We start from the raw sequence: 25,154 nt of genomic DNA, 5'->3' as shown, positions 1-25,154 counted from the left end.
TTAACAATAATTCAAAATCAGTTTTCAAAAATACCTCTATGTGTTTCTTCCAAAATATAAATTCTCCCTCAAACCTTGGTGGGTAAATTATCGGTCTGACCATCGTTTTAGTGCTTCAGCCGGCAGTTCATCCTTCTGAGGCGGTTAGACTCTGATATCACTTGTTAGGACCTGAATTACATAAAAAAATAAATAAAAACCTTTCCCGTTCTTTCAACTCTAATTAAAAGTAACTATAATAATAAATAAAAATAATGACTAGAAAGAAGAGACACAAGATTTGCTTGGTTACAACCTAGATGATTGTTAATCCAAGACAAGTGAAAGCGCAATAAAAATCTCCTTCGTTGAAGGTGGAGAAGCCTCTTACACTCATTGAAAAGTTCAGACAGTTGTCAGGAAATGATTACAAGAGTTAATACTAAAGTTGTTATCTATTTCCTAACTCCAGGGGCCTTTTTATAGCTCCTAGAAAATCTTATCCATGGGTGGAAGACACCTCCAATGAGCTGGAAGACACCTCCAGCGAGGAGCCAAAAGATAAAGCTTTATTCCTTGTCAACGGTAAAATTAGCGTATTGAAGGTGCCTTCCATAGGCTGGAAGGCGCCTTCGTACTGTTCATCAAAGGAGCCTTCCATCCATGGAAGACACCTTCTACAGTGAAGGTGCGGGGGCGCCTTCAATTCACTTTGAAGGTGCCTCCAGCAGCAATTCTAGTCTCCTTTCGCTCTTCTGCTACTCTGATCACCTGGGTGATCACGGCTATCCGAAATAGGGCTCACCCGGATGCTAATTCACTTGAGGAGATATTAGTTAATCAAAATGAAATGAAGTCTGACATCAAGAAGTTGAACATCTGATTGGATAACTCTGAAAAGCAAATAAATTCAAGAATTGATAATCATGACAAACATATCGAGATGCTTGAAAATCAAGTTTCTCAAATAGCTAGTTCTTCTTCCTGAATAGTTCAAGAGAATTTTCCTAGCAAACCTGAACTAAATCACGTGGAGAATTGCAAGGCAATTGAGCTAAGGAGCGGATAAACCTTGGGCAATCCCCAAGTGGCTGCTACAATTGAAGATGAAATTGATCTAAGTCAAGAGCCATCTACTCCTTTCTCACATCCAGAGAGAGACAAAGAGGAGGAGGAGATTACCATCAAGGTTGGAGAGCTCTGACCTACAATTAAACTTTAAACAGTTCCATTCCCTCAAAGAATGCTCAGAGCACAGAAAGATGCAGAGTTTGAAAATTTTTTAGAAAAAATCAAAATTTTTTTTAGAAAAAATCAAAGAAATTTGTATTGATATACTTTTATTGGACGCTCTACATCAAATTCCTAAATTTGCTAAGTTTATGAGAGACATAATTTCAAACAAGAGAAAGAAGGATGGGTTTGAGACTGTGGCTTTAACGAAAGATGTTAGTACATTACTTTTGAATGCCTTGCCTCCCAAGCTCCAAGATCCAGGTAGTTTTTTAATACCATGCAAAATCAATGATATTATGATATACAAAGCCTTTTGTGGTCTAGGAGCTAGTGTCAGTCTCATGCCATTCTCCATTTGTAAGAAGCTGGGTTTAAGTGATCTGAAGTTAACTACTATTTCACTTCAATTAGCGGACTCAACATGCAGATATCCACTAGGTATAGTTGAAGATGTGAAGGTAGAAATAGGAAATTTTATTTTCCCTACAGATTTTGTGGTCCTGGACATGGAAGAGGACTCAAAGATTACTATAATTCTTGAAAGAACTTTTCTCGCCATAGCTTGAGCAAACAAAGATGTGAAGAATCACAAGCTATCACTGAAAGTTGGCAAGGAAGATCTTGCCTTTAACTTATCCCCAGCATCACCGTATCCTTATTTTGAAATAATTCCAAACTCTTTTCCAAGTACTTTGATGTTAATTGAAAATGGTTATAGGTTTGGAGAAGACTGAAAAATTTCTGTATCATCTGACTAAATCCCCAGACATAACAGTTAGTGTGGGGAAGTAATAGGCAGTTTTGGTAGGAAACTATCAGATTTGGCTTCACCATCTTTCTGTTATAGCTGGCTGTGGAGGGGAACACCTCCCTTTCAAGGTCAAGGCTTTAAGTTGAGCTGTGTCAAAGGTTGAGCTTGGGACCTAAAATAAGCTCTCCTTGGGAGGCACCCCAAGAGTTTTATTATCTTGTTTCATATTTTTCTGCTTTATGGAGCCTAATAGTTTCATCTTTGTACTTTTCAAATTTTAGACTTGGCCATGCCATTTGGCACAGCCTGAAGAGCAAATAAGGTCATGCTTGTACCATTTGGCACAAGCAAAGGAAGGAAAACATATTCATCTTGGCTCTGCTCGTGCTAATTGGCATGGACAAACTCGGCTAGAATAAGCTCCCATGCCCTTTGGCACGGGGAATGGGGAGTACCCATTCCCTAAGACACGGGTTAGGAAAATATAACAGAGCCACTTTGGATCTGCCCATGCTATTTTCCACCAGTATGAAGCAACAAGGGAGGCAAACCATGTCAAAATACATGACCACAAAATAAAGAGGCAGAGCCATTTTGGTTTTGCCCATGTCAAAAGACATGGCCACATAATGGGCCATGTCAATAACACACAGCTAGGTTATAAACCCAGTCGTGGCCATGCCCTAGGGCACAACACCGCACACTCCCTTCTTCTTCTCAAATTTTCTTTCCTCCTCTTAAGTTTTCTTCTCTATTTTTTTTCCTTAGATTGGACCATATCTCTTCAAAATCATGTATCATCGACGCAACAATGGACTTGGGGCTTCTTTGAGCAAGGGCAAGGAATCAATTGTTATCAATGAAGAACCTAATGCACATTACAAAGGTACATCAAACAACTTTGGTATTACCTTCTTAAATATCCTTCAACAATTGCATTTTAATGACTTAGTGAAGCGTCTAATTGTAAGCACAAGGTATCTTGATTGCAAAACTTTGGAAACTCTTGGTTTTGACAAAGATGTGAATGAACTTTTCAATAATATAGGGTGGGGTGGATTCATGAATATGCACTACTTTACTTACCCTAGATTAGTTCTTGAAATTCTAAGTTAAATTAGCCTTCAAGATGTTTAGGAGGAAGGAAGTTGAATTTTAGGGCACTATGCGAATAGTTTAAATTCAAATAAATGTTGTATATCAATATCATCAAAATTTGATACAGAATTTTCATTGAGGACAATGAAGTGTCCAAGTTGGAAGGGGGGGGGGGGGGTTAGGTATAGTCGCATTTTATTTTCTTAGTCTAGTTGAACTTTTTTCCCCTCATGTTTTGAGGCATTTAGAGTTACACTTTCTACACTATTACTGCTAACTTGTCCAAGAGTAAACTTCTAGTATGATAATTATCTAGAGGTCATGAGCTACATTTCTTTTTGTCAGTATATCTAGTGATCTATTTTTCTATCTATAATGGAACAAAATAATAATATGATTTGTTTAATAACAAAATTTTATGCATGTTTATGGTTTAGATTCATGTTGATAGGTTATGAGTGCTAGTATGTTTGGTGATCTACTTTTCTCTATCATCAATAGAAGGACTTTGAGCTTTATTTTTCATTGAAATGATTTGATTCTAGTCTAGCATGAGGATCTCTATACACCTTGTCTTATTTTGATAGTTGAAAGTTTTGAAAATAGTCATGAATCATTAGACTTGATGAGTACTTGAATTACCATGGTGGTTTCTTAATTGTATCTCGGTTATTGATGTGCGTAGTATATATATACTTTTATGCATTCTTTAACACACATCTACTTGTATTTCATTAGCACAATCAATGTTTATTGCACCCTATTTCATTATAATATTATACTTTCATTACATTCTGTGCGGAGATATGCTCTTTGTATATTTTGATTGACAAGATGTATATTGGAGTGAAAATGGAGTAAAAATGCACATGGGAGCAGCTCCGGAAGAAAACAAGCTTAGGTCGTGTGACCCACATGTCCGTGTCCCCACCAAAGGCAAATCAAGCCATGACTGTGTGACCCACACGACCGTGTGAATCTCCCCATGCCAATATTCTAGAGGCGAAGAAAGCCATGGCCGTGTGACAAACACGACCGTGTGAGGCCAACAGTGAAGAATGCTACGGCGATGTGAGCCACACGGTCGTGTGACTCAACCCGAGAGGAAGTTGGGTAAGGCTATGTGAATCCACACGACCGTGTGACCATAGCCGAGGCCAAGAAGAAGCTGTCCGTGTGGATGCCACATGGTCGTGCCACGGGGCCGTGCCACGCCAAAATAGAGTTGTGATGAATTTTAGGTTGATTGTAGACCGATCGTAAAACGACCATAACTTTGCACTTGGTTGGAGTTTTGGGCTGTTCTTTATACTGAAACGTAGTAAACTTCAAAATCTACAACTTTACTTCAAATCCAACAGAGATATAACATTGTCTACCCGTGCTAAATGGCACGGTTGTGCCTCCTAACCGCAGATTCATCTAGACCTCCACGCAGACTGCAGACCGAACTTTGAATTGCCATAACTTTCGACTCAGTTAAGAAGCTGGCTGTGTGGATGCCACACAGTCGTGCCATGGGGTCGTGCCATGGCAAAACAAAGTTGTGCTGAATTCTGGGCAGATTATAGACAGATCGTAAAATGGCCATAACTTTACGCTTGATTGGAGTTTTGGGCTGTTATTTATATTGAAACGTAGCTAACTTCAAGATCTACAACTTTACTTCAGATACAACAGAGATATAGCATTGTCTACCCATGCTAAATGGCACGACCGTGCTTCCCTATTGCGGATTCATCTAGACCTCTGCCCAGACTGCAGACCAAACTTTAAACTGCCATAACTTTCAGCTCAATTGGAGCCAGGGCTCGATTCAAATATCCGATTGTAGATAATTTCAAGAGCTACAACTTTGGTTTAGGGTGAATCATGAGAAAACCAGGTTTAATGGGTAAAAAATCTGGTTTACCAAACCCCTATAATCCTAGTTTTTTTGGGCAGCTTGGAGGTATAAAAGGGTCAAGAACCTCATTCTTTGACTCATCTTTGGTTTGAGACTTCATCCCTCTTCTTGGGGAAGGGTTCTCCCCTTAGGTGGAAACTCTAGAGCTTCATTCACCTCCATCCCTTCATGATCCGTCCATCTCCGGAGCAAGGAGACATCCCCAAGACATCGGAAACATCGGCAAGCATATCTTCTTCCCCTTCTTCTCACATCTAGGGTTGTAAGTATGCTTTACTTTATGTTTTGGGGTTTTTCTTTCTTTGCAATGAAGTTGATCTCCTTTCTAGGATTAGGGAGTATATGTGATGTGATGGAGATGTTAAACTATATGGATTTGCGATGTTTATATTCAATGACTTGTAAATGCCTTGTTCATGCTTGATGAAATGTGTGTGTGAAGATTTTATATATCTTTTGCATGTTTTATCAAATAATTGTGTAGAATTATTAATACCGTAGGGGGAATACCCTAGATCGTATGACCGAGGGGTGCTAGTGATTGGTTGTCATGCTAACGGACGTCTAGGGTATCACCTTGAATGGAGAAACAAATCTCCACAAGGAAGTAGGGATTGAGCATACTCATTATTTCTATTTCTATGTTATTATGTGTTAGTGTGTTTCTGTGTTGTATGACCAAGGGGCATTAGTGACAGGCTGCCCCGCTAATGAATTTCATAAGAATCACTTCCATTTAGTAGCATAGGACATGGAGTCGGAGATCATGTCGGCTTATCCACTAAGGGGAGAGTCGGTAATGCATCTAACTTCCTACAAGAGCAAGAACATAGAGGATAGGAACTAAGCAATCTATGTAACATCGCCTAGCATCACAAGGAAACCAAAATTCTAGAATTGCACCTCAAACCATCTCTCACATCCTCTTAGCTCAACCCCTCTCAAGATCCACCATCTCTTCTCTCTTCTCTTTCTCTTACTCTCTTTTCCAACCAATCTTAAGTTTGTCTAGATAATTTACCATGCAAAGTTAACTAGTGCTTAATCAACAGTCCATATGGATTCGATATCTTTTTATTATTGATGATGAAACCGTGCACTTACGGCTGCGTAACAAGTTTTTGGCGTTGTTTCCGGGAACTGTTTTCGATTAACATTAGTTGATTAGCATATGAGTTACTCTAGATATTTTTCTTTTTATTTTTATATTTTCTTTCTTGTTTTCATTATGCATTTTATTTCTTGTTTTTAATTCTGTATTTTTTGTTTTCCTTATAATTTTTTTAGATATTTTGAGCAATAATATGTCAAGTAGGACTTTGAGAGAATTTTTCACACCCATGAGCACAAGAGTAAAAATCTCTCATTGATGAAAATTATGAATTCAAAGATCACCAATTTGATTTCCTTTGTGGAGAGTGTGGTAGCACATCTCATCCAGTTGGTATTTATCACTTCTTCCAAATATCTGCTAATACTCCGGAATTTTAGTTTTTAGTTTAACCTCAACACCAAGATACATATGAGAAAGTTCTTGATACTTATGGCTATGATTGGGGAGATCATCAAATTTAGAACCTTCAATCCTAGTTAATTCCAGAGCAGAGCGAGCAGTCACTATTCTAGCAGCAGAACCCTGACATGCCTCAACATGACAAGTATTTTTGGATGAACCATCAAAATTTGGACTACAAATGTATACAACATGTTAAGCATTCTTCTCATGTGTATCAGAGTCCGTCAGAGTTTTAGGATGATTTTTCATTGGACAGACCACATCATTCACAACCAGATGAGCTGATTGACTTGGAGGACTCTCAAAACCCAAATATTCCTGCTCTAAGTCAGATAAAGATCACAACACAAGATTATGAAGAGCTAATGGTCCAACGGGGGATCCTAGCTTTACGAATATTACAACAAATTTCTAATAAAGTTGTTGATCTTTCTATTAATGATATTGATGTTAGTGGACTCTTCACCACTTATGTTGATATGTGAATAAAAGTGTAGGGACATGTACTATGGTGGAAATGTCCCAAGAATCAACTCCTTTGATCACACAACCAATTGACACTATGGAAGTTGTAAGAATGGAATTAGTTGATGGTAAATGTGCAAGGACTTGTGGAATGGAAGCAAAGCCTCAAGAATCACCACTTTTAGAAGCACTACCACTTGAGTCAGAGCTAGAGCCACTACATAATTCTGAAGGGGTCACATCCACTTGTTTATAACTTTCAGGTACATCTCAACAATGCAAGGTTAGTATTTCTAGTAATCTTTTAGAAAATTTCATGGAGGTACCTATAATTGATTTTATTGGATATGATTCAATTTTTGATACATACTCAGTTCATACTAATATAGTTCTAGTTCTTTCTTATATTACATGCTTGTGGGAGGTCTGCCTTTCTTTTGGGTGTGCAGGCTTTCAAGCGGCTAATAATTGGAAGCTCACATTGAACCGTCTCCGACCGTCGGAAAGAACTCTTAAGGAGACGAAGATGAGGAGAGCAGTGATACACTACATTGCTCTTATAATGACAACTCTCTTCATAATAAATTGGGCAATTGGAAGAAAAGTCCGGAAGTATTCTACTCTGGCCAAGTCACGATTTTAATGATCTAATAAGGTGATTGAGCTAATGACCTTAAACAAACACTTCTTGGAAGGCAACCCAAGTTCATTTTTCTTGTTTTCATTTATGTCTTTAGTTCTTCCTAGTTTCATTTCTTTCATTATATAATAAATCTATATCCTCTACTTAATTTTTGTTGTCTATCTTCTTGTATAGGACTCAAAGATTAGGAGGAGGACAATTACATGATGGAGAAGTTTATGACATGGGTATTTGACATGCATCATTTGGTAACTTCTCTTACTTTAAATCTCCTACACATTGTTTTTAGTTTTTATTGGGATAATGAAAAGTCTAAGTCTGGGGGGATGCATTAGGTTAAGTTTAGTTTTTGTTATATTCTTCTTTTTGCATAATAATTTTTTTTGCTAGTTGCATCATTCATCATATCATGATTGTTTATTCCTTAATGCAAAATACTAGCACGTTTGTTCTAGATTTATGTGGTTTATGGGTTACTTATGATGCTAGTATGTTTAGTAATCTATCTTTTTCTATCTATGATAGCATGAAGTGAGCAATATTTTTACTGTAAGAGTTTAAGTATTGGCCTTGTTTTAGGATCTCTTACACCTTACCTAGTTTTGATGGTAGATAACTCTGAAAATAGTCATGATTCATAGAACTTGATTAGTACTAGTGTTTCTATGGTGCCTTTTCAAGCTGCATTTTGGTTACTAGACGAGGCTCGAATCATGTCAACTCATTTGAAAAATCAAAATATCCCAACATTTACATTTATTTGCATTTGTGTTCAAGTATTGCATCTTGTAATCACTTAGAAAAAAAATGATGATGAAAAAAAATGAATGAATAAGGGATATAAAAAATAGTTGTCATGAGTTGAAACTAGCAAGTTACCCCTTTGAGACTGAGTTAGGTTACTGGGGAAATAACTACTATGTTTCTCTTGATATCGAGAACACCTTTGAGACCATGGGTAGATTGTGGAGGATGAACCAAGCGTGTGGCAGGTAAGTGCATATCGCTAAAAGCATAAGGAACACAGTTTTATGATGACTTGACTAGGATTAGAGATTGATACTTGACAAATTTAGGCCACTATTGCATTGATCACGGAAAACTACTACTTAGGTCGTACTCAAACAACTTTTGTATTTTGCTCACCAATGAAATCATTTGATAGGATTAGATTGACTTGCTAGAGATTATGATGGACTATTTAACCACATGAGTTTAGATACAGTTTTTTCTTGAGGACAAGAAAAGGTTTAAGTATGGGGGTATGATGTGCATAGATTATATATGTTGGGTTCGTCGGGCCGCGAAAACCGCTTTTTCGCGTCGCGGAAACCCCGAGTCACCCAAAGCCATGGATCTCGTGCAAAGATTCGTAAACAAAACTTTTCGAAAAACTTTTTCTTGTACGAGTTTGTAAAAACTTTAGATCTACACTAAAGTTAAGATCATTACCCTTGTAGCGAAGCCCTTCGCGTTCCCGCTCGTCCAAGAAGTTGCCGGATCTCTAGACCGTCAAGCGTCGGTCCTCTAGAAGTATCCACACGAACAATTCTTGATGGAGAAAACCTAAACAAAGGTGTGCTAGCACCTTGATAGGTCACGGCAAGGAAGAGGAGGGAGAGCAAGGAGAGAACACAAGGAAGAAGAAGGAGTTACACCACTTGAATGGAAAAATGAATTCCCACCCCAACACAAAGTGGCCGGCCACTCTAAAAAAACTCCCAAATTAATTGCATTAATTGCAATTAATATGAAGCCATTAAAGAGAATGACTTTGTAACTTCCATGAGGTGGCACCCATGATGATGTGGAACATCATTATTGGTCCACCTAATGCCAACTCACCAATGAGGTGGCAAAAGGTCAAGTCAAAATTGACCTTTGGTCTTCCTTCTCAAGTCAAGTCAAACTTGACTCAATCTCTACCATGGTTGATCTAATCTAACCATTTGATTCGAGCCAACTTAATATAATGAATCTAATTCTTTAAATTAAATTGATTCAATGAGTCAAAATCTAAATTAGACTCATTGAATACATGAATCAACTTGAGTCGAACTCAAGTTAGCCCAATTAGGATTACTCTTAATCCAATTTGATTCATCAAATGAATCTAATCCTCTTGGTTCATCATATGAACCTAATCTCCATCTAATTGTCCTAAGTGTGTGACCCTATAGGTTCTTGTAACGTTGGCAATGCCCTAAACTCATTTAGGAGCATAAGTAATGAGCGGTATCTAGCAACACATCATTACTACCCAAGTTACAAGAATGTCGAGATCCGACATCACCTTGTGACTACTAATTGTGACTCCTCACAATATATGAGACATTATCCTTCTATCCTAGACATCTAGATTGATCAATATGAGGCATAGACCGTGTCATCCTCTAATCAACCTAAATCTTGAACTCTAAGTAGACTCACTCGATCAAATGAGCTCAACATCTAATGTTGACTCATTTGGGCATGGCCATGCACTTAGTGGTCTCACTCTATCAAGAATACCGATGTCGCTCCCGTCATATGGGAGGGATAGATCCCATCTACATCACTCACATCCCTCTACATAATTCGTTATATACCCAGTAATCGCATTTATAGTCCACCCAGTTACGGGTGGCGTTTGACGAAACCAAAGTACATAACTCCTTATGTAGGGATCCATGGTGACTTCAGGTCTAAGGACTAATAGTCATACTAATAGCCACATGAGAAAGTATATGACACTCATATAACGATCCATGATACTTTCTCATGGCGGATCATTCAGTATACATTCTCCAATGTATACCCATGTGTCAGCTTGATATCTCTATATCCATGACTTGTGAGATCAAGTCATCGAGCTGACCTACATGCTAGTCTTATTGCATTAACATTGTCCCTGAATGTTAATACTCGACTAGGAATGATTTAGAGTAGTGTTCCCTATATCATCTCACTATCGATTCAACTAATCGATTGATATAGGTATGAACCTTCTACTCAAGGACGCTATTATACTTAGTCTATTTGGCACTAATACAAATAAGTATAATAACCAAACAAATGTCTTTATTAATATACAAGAATATGATACAATGAGTCCATACAATCATCAAATGATTGGCTCTAGGGCTCTAACTAACAATATACACTTTTATGTATACTTTAACGCACATCTACTTGTATTTCATTAGCATAATCTATGTTTATTGCACCCTATTTCATTATAATGTCATATTTCTATTATATTCTGTGCGGAGATATGCTCTTTGCATATTTTGATTGACAGGACACATATTGGAGAAAAAATGGAGTAAAAATGCACACGGGAGTAACTCCGAAAGAAAAGAAGCTCAGGCCGTGTGACCCACATGACCGTGTCCCCACCAGATGCAAATCAAGCCACGACCGTGTGAATCTCCCCATGCCAACATTCCAGAGGTGTAGAAGACCATGACCGTGTGACACACACGGCCATGTGAGGCCAATAGTGAAGAAGAAGGCCATGACCGTGTGACTCAACCCGAGATGAAGTCGGGTAAGGTCGTGTGAATCCACACGACCGTGTGACCATAGCCGAGGCCAAGAAGAAGCTGGCCGTGTGGATGCTACACGGTCGTGGCACGGGCCGTGCCACACCAAAATAGAGTTGTGCTAAATTTTGGGTTGATTGCAGACTGATCGTAAAACGACCATAACTTTGCGCTTGGTTGGAGTTTTGGGCTGTTCTTTATACTGAAACGTAGTAAACTTCAAAATCTACAACTTTACTTCAGATCCAACAGAGATATAGCATTGTCTACCCGTGCTAAATGGCACGATTGTGCCTCCTAACCGCAGATTCATCTGGACCTCCACCCAGACTGCAGACCAAATTTTGAATTGCCATAACTTTAAACTCGGTTGGAGCCATGGCTCGATACAAATATTAGATTGTAGATAATTTTAAGAGATACAGGTTTGGTTCAGGGTGAATCACAAGAAAACCTAGTTTAATGGGTAAAAAACCCGATTTACTGGACCCCCGTAATCCTGGTTTTTCTAGGCACTTTGGAGGAGGTATAAAAGGGTCAAGAACCTCATTCTTTGACTCATCTTGGGTTTGGGACTTAATGCCTCTCCTTGGGGAAGGGTTCTCCCCTTAGGGGGAAACCCTAGAACTTCATTCACCTCCATTCCTTCATGATCCGTCCATCTCCAGAGCAAGGAGATATCCCCAAGACATTGGAAACATCGGCAAGCATCTCTTTTTCCCCTTCTTCTCACATCTAGGGTTGTAAGTATGCTTTACTTTATGTTTTGGGGTTTTGGAGTATATGTGATGTGATGGAGATGTAAAACTATATGGATTTGCGATGTTTCTATTCAATGACTTGTTAATGCCTTGTTCATGTTTGATGAAATGTGTGTGTGAAGCTTTTATATATCTTTTGCATGTTTTATCAAATAATTGTGTAGAATTATTAATACCGTAGGGGGAATACCCTAGATCGTATGACCGAGGGGCGCTAGTGATAGGTTGTCCCGCTAACGGACGTCTAGGGTATCACCTTGAAAGGAGAGACAAATCTCTACAAAGAAGTAGGGGATCGAGCATAATCACTATTTCTATTTCTATGTTATTGTGTGTTAGTGTGTTGTATGATAAAGGGGCGTTAGTGACAGGCTGCCCCGCTAATGAACTTCATAGGAATCACTTTCATTTAGTAGCATAGGACATAGAGTAGGAGATCATGCCGGCTTATCCACTGCAGGGGAGAGTCGGTAATGCATCTAATTTCCTACAAGAGCATGAACATAGAGAATAGGAACTAAGCAATCTATGTAACATCGCCTAGCATCACAAGGAAATCAAAATCCTAAAATCGCACATCAAACCATCTCTCACATCCTCTTAGCTCAACCCCTCTCAAGATCCACCATCTCTTCTCTCTTCTCTTTCTCTTACTCTCTTTTCCAACCAATCTTACGTTTGTTTAGATAATTCACCGTGTGAAGTTAACTAATGCTTAATTAATAATCCCTGTGCATTCGATATCTTTTTATTACTGATGATGAAACCATGCACTTGCGGTTGCATAGCAGTTATTAGATTGATGCTCGAAATATTAAAGCTCATTTGAAAAAATAGAAATCCCATAAATTGCATCATTTTAAATGTGCAATTGAAAAAAAAGCATATGAAATAAGCAATTGAAAAATTCACTGTTATGAGTGGAAACTAGTTGTTTACCTCTTTGAGACCGAGTTAGGTTACTGGGGAAACGAACACTAAATTTCTCTTGTTATCGAGCACATTCTTTAGACCTTGGGTAGATCTAGGAAAAGTTGAACCAAGCAGTGTTTGCTGCAAGGAATAAAAGGAAAAGATGGTTCAATGACGACTTGACTAAGACTAGGAATTGAAACTTGAGAAATTTAGGCCATAATTTGCATTGAGCACTCTTAGGCTAATTAAATCCATTTTTGATCATGTTCATTATTAAAATTATTTGATAGAGTTAAATTGATTCACCAAAGATTATGATGCACTTATTCCTACACATGCTTCTAAATTGTAGAATTTTGCTTGATAATTATCATGGCTTCAGGGTAGATCACTCTTGATTATGCTCATTAGTTTTAATAAGATTGATAGAATTGAATAGAATCACTAGGGATACACATTTTTATCACATGAATCTAGATTGCAGAGTTTGCTTGAGGACAAGCAAAGGTTTCAGTTTGAGGGTGTGATGCACATAGATTATATATGTTATTTCTCACTATTTGACACACATCTACGTATATTTCATATTTATGATTTATGTGTTTTACATCCTTTTCTATTATATTTTAACATAATTGCTATTTTACATCCAATAATTTGCTCGGTGGTTGTTTTCACTTTTTGAAGTAGTTTGGAGCGGAAAAAGATGCTTAAGACACAAATGAAGATTAATTAAAGCAAGGATTAGAGTGCCCAAGTAAATTCATAGTCAAATTGAACTTTTCCATGCTTTAAAGCATGGCCAAGGATGGAATCATAGAAGAAATGGTTCCGGCCATGTCCCATAGCACGGCTAGAAGCTGGCCATGCCATCCTCTAGAGCCAAGTTAGACTTGAGGCACGCCCATATACTTAAAGGTGAAGTTTTGAAGAGCTGTTCATGCTAAATGGCATGGCCCAGAAGAAGAAAAGTAGACTTTCCCTTCTTTGGATGTGCCAAATGGCACCGCCAAGCCATATGGACAGAACCAAGCCGGCTCTGGCCATGCCTTAAGGCACGACCAAGAATCCAAAAGCAGGGAAGGGTCATGCCAAATGCCAAGGCTAGGTATTTATGGCCAAGACAAGATGGCTCTGGTCGTGCCAAATGGAACAGTCAGAAGCCTAAGCATTGGTCTGGCCATGCCCAGAGGCACGACCACCCCGTGCCTTACTTTTATATGATGGGCACTTCATCTCCTTGCTAGAGGAGGGGGATCCTAGGTGAGAAGTGAACATCTAGGTCAAATCTTGACATTCGGAGGTGTCATCTGGGTGATCCAAGGATGTCTTGTTGCTCCATCCTCATCGACACTCCAAGATTTTTGTCCAGGGGCTTCTCTCGACTCCAATGATAAGTTTTTCTTCCCCTTTTTTAGAGTTCTTGAAATTATATGTATTTAAGCACTTAGATTGTAAATTTTCCCATTATGGAGTAGATTTTTATTATTCTAGGACGTAGGAAGTAATTAATGTGTGGAATGTTATAAATGTTGGGTTTTTCGGGCCACGAAAACCGCATTTTCGCGTCGCGGAACCCCGAAAGCCCCAAAGCCAACGGATCCGTGCAAAGAAAAATTTTAAAAATTACGAATACGAGTTTCTACCGAGATCTACTCCTAGATCTACATGGAAAAAGGGTTATACCTTTGAAGCGAAGTCCTTCGCATTCTCGCACGTCCAAACGGTGTCGGATCTCAAGAGTATCAAAATAGATACTCCTCTAGAAGTATCCACACGAACTAATTAGGTGGAGAAAGACCTAAACGAAGGTGTGCTAGCACCTTGATAGGTCACGGCAAGTGAGGAGAAGAGGGAGAGGGAGAGCTTGAGAGGAAGAAGATGGATTAAATGAATCTTAAATGAAAATTCATTTTCATTCATTCTCTTGTGTGGCAGGCCACATGAGTAACTCCCACTCATTTAATGTGGTCGGCCACATTAATGGGAAAGGAGGCATGTAACCTCCATGAGGTGGCACACCATGATGATGTGGAGCATCATCATTGGTCCACATCTTGCCATCTCACTAATGATGTGGCAATTAGTCAAGTCAAACTTGACTCTTCCTCTTCCTCTCAAGTCAAGTCAAAATTGACCAAATCTCTTCCATGGTTGATCTAATCTAACCATTTGATTCAAACCAACTTAATATAATGAATCTAATTCATTAAATTAAGTTGATTTAATGAGTCATAATCTAAATTAGACTCATTGAATACATGAATCAACTTGAGTCCAACTCAATTAGCCCAATTTGGATTACTCTTAATCCAATTTGATTCATCAAATGAATCTAATTCTCTTGGTTCATCATATGAACCTAATCTCCATCTAATTATCCTTAGTGTGTGACCCTATAGGTTCTTGTAACGTTGGCAATGTCCCTAAACCCATTTAGGAGCATAAGTAATGAGCGATATCTAGCAACACATCATTACTACCCAAGATACAAGAATGTTGAGATCCAACATCACCTTGTGACTACTAATTGTGACTCCTCACAATATATGACAAGGATCCTTCTATCCTAGACATCAAGATTGATCAATGTGAGGCATAGACCGTGTCATCTCTGACCAATCTAAATCTTGAACTCCAAGTAGATTCACTTTATCAAATGAGTTCAATATCTCATATTGACTCATTTGGGCATGACCATGCACTTCGTGGTCTCACTCTATCAAGAATATCGATGCCACTCCCGTCATATAGGAGGGATAGATCCCATCTACATCACTCACATTCCTCTGCATAATTCATTACATACCCAGTAATCGCCTTTATAGTCCACCCAGTTACGGATGACGTTTGACGAAACCAAAGTACATAACTCCTTATGTAGGGATCCATGGTGACTTCAGGTCTAAGAACTAGTAGTCATACTAATAGCCATATGAGAAAGTATATGACACTCATATAACGATCCATGATACTTTCTCATGGCGGATCATTCAGTATACATTCTCTAATGCATACCCATGTGTCAACTTGATATCTCTATATCCATGACTTGTGAGATCAAGTCATCGAGTTGACCTACATGCTAGTCTTATTGCATTAACATTGTCCCTGAATGTTAATACTCGACTAGGAATGATTTAGTGTAGTGCTCCCTATATCATCTCACTATCGATTCAACCAATCGATTGATATAGGTAAGAATCTTCTACTCAAGGACGTTATTATACTTAGTTTATTTGGCACCAATACAAGTAAGTATAATAACCAAAAACCAAATGCCTTTATTTATATAGAATATGATACAACAAGTCCAAAATACAATCATCTAATGATTAGCTCTAGGGCTCTAGCTAACAATCTCCCACTAGCACTAGTGCCAATCTGTGTAGGCTCTAAGCCCCAATGACCTAGTGTGAACATCATGCTTCCTCTGTGCCAAAGCCTTGGTCAAGGGATTTACGATGTTAGCCTCTGTAGGTACTCTGCAAATCTTCACATCTCCTCTCTCGATGATCTCTCGAATGAGATGGAAGCGCCGTAGTATGTGTTTGGTCCGCTGGTGTGAGCGACGTTCCTTCGCCTGTGCTATAGCTCCATTATTGTCACAATAGAGCTCAATGGGGTCAGCAATGCTAGGAACCACCCCAAGTTCAGTGATGAACTTGCGAATTCAAACTGCCTCCTTCACGCCTCGATGCGAAATGTACTCACATTGTAGAATCATCTACTGTGTCCAGCTTCGAACTCTTCCAGCCGACAGCACCACCATTAATGCAAAATACGAACCCCGACTGCGATCTATAGTCATCCTGGTCGGTCTGGAAGCTAGCATCACTGTAACCCTTTACAGCTAGCTCATCATCGCCTCTATATATCAAGAAATATTCTTTAGTCCTTCTTAAGTGCTTAAGAATATTCTTGACCACTATCCAGTGACTTTCACCTGGATCTGACTGGTATTTGCTCGTCATGCTCAAAGCATACGAGACATCAGGTCGAGTACATAGCATGGCGTACATGATCGATCCTATGGTTGAGGCATAAGGGATCTGATCCATGCGGTCTCTCTCCTCTCTAGAAGAGGGACCTTGAGTCTTCGAAAGACTCACGCCATGTGACATCGGCAGAAATCCCTTCTTAGAGTTCTGCATGGCAAACCGTAGGAGTACCTTGTCAATGTATGTACTTTGACTTAGGCCAAGCAATTTCTTAGATCTATCTCTATAGATCTGTATCCCTAGAATGCGGGATGCCTCACCTAAGTCCTTCATTGAGAAGCAACTCCCTAGCCAGGTCTTGACAGATTGAAGCATAGGGATGTCCTTCCCAATAAGTAGTATGTCATCCACATACAATATGAGGAAGACAACTACATCCCCTACAACCTTCTTGTAGACACAAGGTTCATCTTTATTCTTGATGAAACCAAACTGTTTGATTGCATCATCGAATCGAAGATTCCATCTCCGAGAAGCTTGCTTTAGTCCATAAATGGACCTATGCAGCTTGCATACTCTGCTAGTATGCTGTGGATCTACAAAACCTTCAGGTTGTGTCATGTACAGATCCTCGAGTAGGTTTCCATTTAGAAAAGCGGTTTTGACATCCATCTGCCAGATCTCGTAATCGTGGTAAGCTGCAATAGCAAGCATGATCCGAATGGACTTAAACATCGCTATTGGAGAAAATGTTTCATCATAGTCAATACCATGAATCTGCTTGAAACCTTTAGCTACCAAGCGACCCTTATAGATAAGTCCATCCATGTCAGCCTTTCTCTTAAAGACCCACTTACACCCAATGAGTTTTACCCCTTCAGGTGGATCAACCAAAGTCCATACTTGGTTGGTGTACATGGATTCCATCTCGGATCTCATGACTTCTAGCCATTTCTCGAAATCTGGTCACATCACAGCTTCCTGATGGGTGGTAGACTCATCTTTTATGAGCACAACGTCATCATGGTCAGACAAGAGAAATGAGTATCTCTCAGGCTGACGACGTAACCTATCAGACCTGTGAAGAGGTAGGTCTACTTGAAATGGTTGTTGTTCCTCAACTCTTTGTGGAACAACATCATCCACAACACTTTGTGGTTCCAGTTCAACTTCCATCGAGGCTTCAGTGCTATTGTTCGCATCTTGAACTTCTTCAAGATCGAACGCGCTCCCACTAGTCTTTCTAGAAACAAAGTCCCTTTCTAGAAAGACCCCAGTCTTTGCCACAACTACCTTGTGCTGACTGGGAATGTAGAAGTAATATCCCTTAGTTTCCTTGGGATATCCAATAAAGTAGCACTTGTCAGATTTGGGTCCTAACTTGTCTGAGACTTGACGTCGAATGTAAGTCTCACAACCCCAAATCCTCATGAAAGACTCCTGGGCATCTCTCCCAGTCCATATCCTATATGGTGTCTTTATCACGGCCTTGGATGGAACTCGGTTGAGTATAAAAGCTGTCGTGTCTAGAGCATAGCCCCAAAGGTATGTCGGAAGATCTGTGTGACTCATCATAGATCGTACCATATCTAATAGGGTACGATTCCTCCTTTCAGATACACCATTCTACTGTGGTGTTCCAGGAGGAGTGAGTTGGGATAGAATCCCACACTCAGCTAGGTAATCACGAAACTCATGGCTAAGGTATTCTACACCTCGATCTGATCGAAGTATCTTAATACTCTTGCCAAGCTGGTTCTGTACTTCATTCTTGAATTCTTTGAACTTTTCAAAGGATTCAGACTTATGTGTCATCAAGTACACATAACCATATCTATTGAAGTCATCAGTAAATGTGATGAAGTTTCTATAACTACCTCTAGCAGCGACATTGAAAGGGCCACATACATCACTATGTATGAGTCCTAACAAATCAGTCAATCTTTCGCTGTGCCCACTAAAGGGAGTCTTGGTCATCTTGCCTCGTAGGCATGACTCGCATATATCATATGATTCAAAATCAAATGAGTCCAGCAAACCATCCTTATGGAGCTGGGATAAGCGCTTGTCATTTATATGACCTAAGCGACAGTGCCAGAGGTAGGTTTGGTTCATGTCATTTGACTTGAACCTCTTGGTATTTATGTTATAGATAGGGCTCTCAAGATCTAGAATATAGAGTCCGTTTATCAGAGGTGCACTTCAATAGAACATATCGTTTAAATAGACGGAACAACATTTGTTTTTTATTGTAAACGAGAAACCTTTCTTGTTCAAACAAGAAACTGATATAATGTTCTTAGTTAATGCAGGCACATAACAACAATCGACTAACTCTAGTACAAGCCCAGAGGGCAGAGATAGAAAGTAAGTCCCTACAGCAACAGCAGCAACCCGTGCTCCATTGCCTACTCGTAGGTCCACCTCGCCCTTTGTTAATGCCCTGCTATTTCTCAGCGCCTGCACATCAATACAAATGTGAGAAGCACATCCAGTATCTAATACCCATGATGTAGAAATAGATAGATTGACTTCTATAACATATATACCTGAAGTGCAAGTCTCACTTCGCTTCTTCTTATGATCCTCCAAGTATACCTTGCAGTTCCTCTTCCAGTGCTCGGTCTAGCATCCTTGGCGACCCCTCCTTTAGGCTTCAGTGCCTTGCCTTTGCCCTTGGCTTGAGACTTTCCCTTGCCTTTGGGCTTGCCCTTGCCCTTATGTTTCTGAACAATCAGAACAGTGTTGGGCTTAGCCATCTTAAGGTTCAGCTCAGTAGTTCGCAACATACTAAGCAACTCGGGCAGTGGCTTGTCAATCTCGTTCATATTGTAGTTTAGAACGAATTGACTGTAGCTATCCGGCAAGGATTGCAAGATCAGGTCAGTGGCCAGCTCTTGGCCAAGTGGGAACCCCAACCTTTGTAGGTTCTCTATGTACCCAATCATTTTGAGTACATATGGGCCTACAGGAGCCCCGTCTGACATCTTGCACTGAAACAGTGCCCTTGAGATGTCAAATCTCTCATGCCTCGCTTGACCTTGATACAGTTGACGAAGATGTTCAACCATATCGTAAGCGCCCATTAACTCGTGTTACTTCTGAAGCTCAGAGTTCATGGTCGCGACAATTAGACAAGACACATCTAATGCATCATCTTGATGCTTCTTGAAAGCATCTCGGTTAGCTCGCGGGGCAGTGGTAGGAGGAGCCTCCGGAATGGGCTGCTCCAGAACGTACAGTTTACGTTCTTGGGTGAGAACTATTCTCAGGTTCTTGTACCAGTCCAGGAAGTTTGCTCCGTTGAGCTTGTCCTTCTCGAGGATAGATCACAGGGAGAAGGTGTTCGTATTCGACGTCATGGTAATCTACAACAGAAATAAATGTAGAAATAAGTATTATATTCTTAATCATTTAATTAGGCCTTTAACTAAATGATGCTCCCACTGAATTCTATAATTCATGTGAGACAAGATCCACATCATACAAACCCTTGAGTTAGCTTTGGCTAATACGTCCAAGACTTAGTATGATCGGTAGGTAACGATTACCAATTACATCTCTATGCAACTCTTGTTTATAGGATCAAAATCCGCATTTATATTAAAACTCGAGTTAGCTTTGGCTAATACGCCCAAGAGTTAATATAAACGTGATTTTGACCTATCTACCAACCATTGGATAATGCCTATAGTTAAACTCGATCCAATTGAATTCACTAGTTACTCAATCTAATTGAGTTGTACTCACCCATGCGTTGATAGGCGGGACCAAAATTGTCCCTCCGTACCCTACCAAGATAGTATGTGTTGCTCTGCTTTGGCAGATTCAACAACAACATGCGATCGAGGTAGTGGTAGGTATCACGGCATGGTAGGCATTACGAGTTGACACGATTTAGATCTAATCTAAACGATGATACGTATCATATACTCGATAGATCTAATCTAATTGAAGGGTGCATCATGTGCACGACTTAGATCTAATCTAATCGTTAGGCACTAATTAATTACTTAATTAACTAGCATGCATCACATACACACAAAAGCAAATAATTAAATAATTTTGTGATTATGTCATGGCCCTACTACGATCTTCTCAAGCCAATGAGAAGATCGGATGGTCAACCTAAGGTCAACATCTTCTCAAGCTCCTTCCACCGCTTCAAAATTTACATTACATTTTGAAACTCGAGTTACATTTGAGTCAAAATCTAATTTACAACAAGAATAAAAGAGAAAGACACGACGCGCAGGTCGCGGAAAAAAAAATAAAATAAAATACAACACGCACATCACATCACGGCACGCAGGCCGTATTATGAATTACAACACGAATTATCCAATCGAATTGGGTCTTTGGGCCATGACTATCAAAAAAATAATATATAATTCAAAATTATATATTTCTATAATTTTCTGTAATTTTTCTATAATTTTTACAATTTTTACGAGTACAATTTCTCGGCGGTTCCGTTTAGCGGTTTTCAGGCGCAATCGCGGAACGAATCCCCTTGTGGGGCTAGGGGCAACGCCCCTACCCGCGATCTAACCATTGCGAGGGTTCCATTGCGATCTAACAGCGCCTTAGCCCGCTGTCCCAAAAAGTTTTTGGGCGAAACTTGGCCGTTTTGGAAAATTCTTCTCGATAGTCGAAGCCTACAAGTATCGAAACACTTGTGCTTCGCTTCTACGAGAAAAATACCCATAAAAACTATAAAAATCATAAATTTAAAGAATATTATAGAACTGAAAAGTTTTCATAAAACACAAAATAAACTCGTATTCGTCTTCGCACGTGGCTCTGATACCACTGTTGGGTTTTTCGGGCCACAAAAACCGCGTTTTCGCGTCACGGAAACCCCGAAAGCCCCAAAGCAAACGGATCCGTGCAAAGAAAAATTTTGAAAACTATGAATACGAGTTTCTACCGAGATCTACTCCTAGATCTACATGGAAAAAGGGTTATACCTTTGAAGCGAAGTCCTTCGCATTCTCTCACGTCCAAACGGTGCCGGATCTCAAGAGTATCAAAATAGATACTCCTCTAGAAGTATCCACACGAACTAATTAGGTGGAGAAAGACCTAAACGAAGGTGTGCTAGCACCTTGATAGGTCACGGCAAGAGAGGAGAAGAGGGAGAGGGAGAGCTTGAGAGGAAGAAGATGGATTAAATGAATCTTGAATGAAAATTCATTTTCATTCATTCTCTTGTGTGGCCGGCCACATGAGTAACTCCCACTCATTTAATGTGGCCGGCCACATTAATGGGAAAGGAGGCTTGTAACCTCCATGAGGTGGCACACCATGATGATGTGGAGCATCATCATTGGTCCACATCTTGCCATCTCACTAATGATGTGGCAATTAGTCAAGTCAAACTTGACTCTTCCTCTTCCTCTCAAGTCAAGTCAAACTTGACCAAATTTCTTCCATGGTTGATCTAATCTAACCATTTGATTCAAGCCAACTTAATATAATGAATCTAATTCATTAAATTAAGTTGATTTAATGAGTCATAATCTAAATTAGACTCATTGAATACATGAATCAACTTGAGTCCAACTCAATTAGCCCAATTTGGATTACTCTTAATCCAATTTGATTCATCAAATGATTCTAATCCTCTTGGTTCATCATATGAACCTAATCTCCATCTAATTGTCCTTAGTGTGTGACCCTATAGGTTCTTGTAACGTTGGCAATGCCACTAAACCCATTTAGGAGCATAAGTAATGAGCGGTATCTAGCAACACATCATTACTACCCAAGTTACAAGAATGTTGAGATCCAACATCACCTTGTGACTACTAATTGTGACTCCTCACAATATATGACAAGTGTCCTTCTATCTTAGACATCTAGATTAATCAATGTGAGGCAGAGACCGTGTCATCCTCTGACCAATCTAAATCTTGAACTTTAAGTAGACTCACTCAATCAAATGAGCTCAATATCTCATATTGACTCATTTGGGCATGACCATGCACTTCGTGGTCTCACTCTATCAAGAATATTGATGTCACTCCCGTCATATAGGAGGGATAGATTCCATCTACATCACTCACATCCCTTTGCATAATTCGTTACATACCCAGTAATCGCCTTTATACTCCACCCAGTTACGGGTGACGTTTGACGAAGCCAAAGTATGCAACTCCTTATGTAGGGAACCATGGTGACTTCAGGTCCAAGGACTGATAGTTATACTAATAGTCACATGAGAAAGTATATGACACTCATATAACGATCCATGATACTTTCTCATGGCAGGTTATTCAGTATACATTCTCCAATGCATACCCATGTGTCAACTTGATATCTCTATATCCATGACTTGTGAGATCAAGTCATCGAGTTGACCTACATGCTAGTCTCGTCACATTAACATTGTCCCTGAATGTTAATACTTGACTAGGAATGATTAAGAGTAGTGTTCCATATATCATCTCACTATCAATTCAACCAATCGATTGATATAGGTAAGAACCTTCTACTCAAGGACGTTATTATACTTAGTTTATTTGACACCAATACAAGTAAGTATAATAACCAAAAACCAAATGCCGTTATTTATATAGAATATGATACAACAAGTCCAAAATACAATCATCTAATGATTAGCTCTAGGGCTCTAGCTAACAATAAATTCTATTGAATTATCAATTTCCTTGTTTGATGAAGCTTGTATGATACTTGTTCTATTTGACGAAATGCTAGCAAGTAGGATTTCCCTTATGAGCATGAATTTATCTATCTATATTGCATTTCTGCATGCATAGATCTTATTTCTGAGTTAGATGCATTGTTCTCTGTCTATATATGGGACTGCGTATGAACATGAATTTTCATTGGAGAGATGCATAGTTTATGGTCTCTTTTGAGTGTACGTTCTAATATAGCTCGACATGACCTTAGGATACTTGTTTTAAAGTTGAGTATCTAAGGTAACTATCCTTTTATATGAGGCATAACCTCCTAAGGGAGAACAACTCTATGTATGGATAAGTCTATCACTTGACCTAATGGGCTTCCCCTAATCATATGCTATGCAAGTGACCTACGTAATCTAGAGATGTATACCTGGGGGAGATCTTGTGACAGGAGGTACTTTACTAAAAATCCAGACTTTCTAAGTTACTTCTTCACTTGATGGCATACTTGGTTATTGACAAAAGAAGTACTCTGTTATCAAAATCAATTTAAGTACCAAACCCTCTCCACACTAACATAGCATAGGGAGTAGCCTGGGTCATCTCCCAATGAATGTAGATGATGCATGATAAATCTAGGATTAGTTTTATTATTTTTAGGTTTTTTAATGTTTTGAATGGGGGCTTGGGTTTGCAGATGCTAAGGCTAAAACAATAAATGGAAAACTACACTATGAATGCAACTAACAAAAGTAAGGACATGCTAAAATACGACAATGGAACAATTTATGAAAATGTAAAGCAAGGAACCAAAGAACATTCAATTGATAAGAGATCAAAATAAACCATACAAAGAACTTAAATGAACACAAGAGATTAGAAAGCAAGTGATCTAACCCAGCTTAATCTACTTAATTGAATGAACAAACAAGAACAGTAGCATTGTAAACATAATGTGCCAATTAACTAAATCTAGAGTTCATATGAATCCAAATTCAATTTCATGAGGAGATTTAACCAACACTTTGCTACAATTAGATCTAATAGAACAGGAACTACAGTTAATCAACGAAGAAATATTTAATCTGATGATGCTCCCAAAATCAACTAGGGTAGCCCCAAGCTTAAACGTGATCAGAATCGGAGAAGAAGTTGGCAATGATGGTGATCGACGACAGTGACAATGGAGAAATAGGATGGCATGGATAGAAGGAAGATGGATTGAGAATTAGGAAGGAAAATCCCTTGACATAGTTCTGATAAAGGTGACAGATGGATTGAGATGGCCGACGATCGAAGGAGGAAACTGAAGCTCTGTTTTGTGTCACGATGTGAGTGTCGAAGATGATCACTGAAGCTTGATGGAGTGGATAAGGTAGATAGTGGATGAGAAGGGTGAAGCTTCGGTGGCCGACGATCGGTGATGGATCGTGGAAGGAGATTGCTGATCTTCTCCGCTTCGCTATTTTGATGCACTTCAGAATGGAGGGACGTCGAGTGGATCAGATGAGGAAGATGGTGGCTGGAGCTTCTGATGGAGATGAGGATGGACGAGGAAGTAAACCCTTAACATCGGTGGAGCTCCGGTGGCCCGTGGAGAGGAGTGGGAGGAAGAAGATCGGTGATCTCCCCTTCTTTCTCGCGATCGTGTCCTCCTCTACTTCTAACGAAAATCCTTGTTCCAAAATTAACACAACTTCTATTACTATAGCTTCTCAATTTAAATCTCCCATATCTGAATCAACGGCCTAGAATTCTCTAGATCT

The 25,154-nt window shown here is 39.3% G+C and overlaps 1 long non-coding RNA gene across 2 annotated transcripts in view; it reads left to right on the top strand.

Moving 5' to 3' along the window:
- The first annotated feature begins 766 nt into the window (after window positions 1–766).
- The window catches only part of LOC122035230, a 40,140-nt gene continuing 15,752 nt past the window's right edge, over window positions 767–25,154 (top strand). The window contains exons 1-2 of one of the 2 annotated variants that reach the window (XR_006126933.1): window positions 767–2,852; window positions 7,769–7,842. This is a non-coding gene — a long non-coding RNA (uncharacterized LOC122035230). Of the gene's footprint in view, window positions 2,853–7,309; window positions 7,607–7,768; window positions 7,843–25,154 lie in introns of those variants that run through there. The other variant, XR_006126932.1, reaches the window with a different exon arrangement.

Source organism: Zingiber officinale, chromosome 11B, assembly GCF_018446385.1.
Source record: "Zingiber officinale cultivar Zhangliang chromosome 11B, Zo_v1.1, whole genome shotgun sequence".
Lineage (NCBI taxonomy): Eukaryota > Viridiplantae > Streptophyta > Magnoliopsida > Zingiberales > Zingiberaceae > Zingiber > Zingiber officinale.
The sequence above is the reverse complement of the archived record's forward strand: the minus strand, read 5'-3'. Positions and strand labels throughout refer to the sequence as shown.